Genomic DNA, 1,244 nt, shown 5'->3' with positions numbered 1-1,244 from the left:
CACACACACACACACAAGCAGAGACACACACACTGTTACACAATCTGTTACAAGTAAAAGTTCTGAATTCCAGATATACTTTAGGAAATCATGGCCAAAAGTATATGGACATCCAAAATCATGATCATGATCACTGCTTTTATGGGAAGACAAAATCCTTAGTGAGGTCAGTTACTGATACTGGGCGTTAAGGCCTGGCTAACAATTCATCCCAAATATGTTATGTGTCCAAAGTTAAGGTCAGGGCTCTGTGCAGGCCACTGAAGTTCTTCCACACCAAACTGGGAAAACCATTGCATTATGGACGTGACTTGGACTGAAACATTATTATGTTGAAACAGAAAAGGGCCTTTCCCAAACTGTTGCCACAAAGTTGGAGACACACTATAGTCTATCATATTATATTATGTATGTAGCCAAGAGTGTCTAAATACCTTTGGTCATAGTATGAGACCAAGGTACAGAAAGGCCCCTTTAAAGAGAAAGTTTGACAGTTTGGGAAATACAATAAATTGCTGAAAAGTGGAAAAATTGTTACTTTCCCAGTATGGCTGTGAGGATGAAATCTTAGCTCTTCAAATGTCTATTTTGTGAGATGAAGCACAAGACACAAAGAAAAAACAAAACACACAAAAAAAACATTTGTTTAGGGGGATTTTCAGACTTGGTATATTTACATAGTACAAGCTGTCCTCATACAAGGAAATCTAAATCAACTCTGCCTTACATTTGAGAGAGAACAATATTAGAAATACAATATCTCTCTGCTGTCACACTGTTCACCAAAATCCCCCTTGTTTATCCAAGAAAATTCCCATTCTATTAATTCCCTAAAACAACCCGGAGCCAGACCAAATGTTTCGCTCATGGTGATTCTTGTGACGTGAGCCATTTAGCCTTGTACTCGATCATCATTACCTGCATGTCTAAATGAGATGTTTGTGTGTAATGAAAAACTCCACAACACAGCTTTGTGTAATCTTTCCTCTGTATCGGTGCCAGAAAATGTGTTAATCCACTCTTTGATTTGGCGTAATTAAAGAGCAGAGAGAGCAGCAGTGTTATTGCACAGCTGAAATCAGATTTTTTTTACTTTTACCCAGAGTTCGTAAAAACCACACAGGTAAATCAAACATTGGTGTTTATTTAAGAATGCAACTGACAAAAGTCTGAAAGATTTCCTTCCCGCCTTATCTTTGCATCAATTAATCAACAGCTCAGACATGCACACACACACATACACA

The sequence above is a fragment of the Morone saxatilis genome, unplaced genomic scaffold, assembly GCF_004916995.1.
Source record: "Morone saxatilis isolate NCDOM2014 unplaced genomic scaffold, NCSU_SB_2.0 Contig8, whole genome shotgun sequence".
NCBI lineage: Eukaryota > Metazoa > Chordata > Actinopteri > Moronidae > Morone > Morone saxatilis.
The sequence above is the reverse complement of the archived record's forward strand: the minus strand, read 5'-3'. Positions refer to the sequence as shown.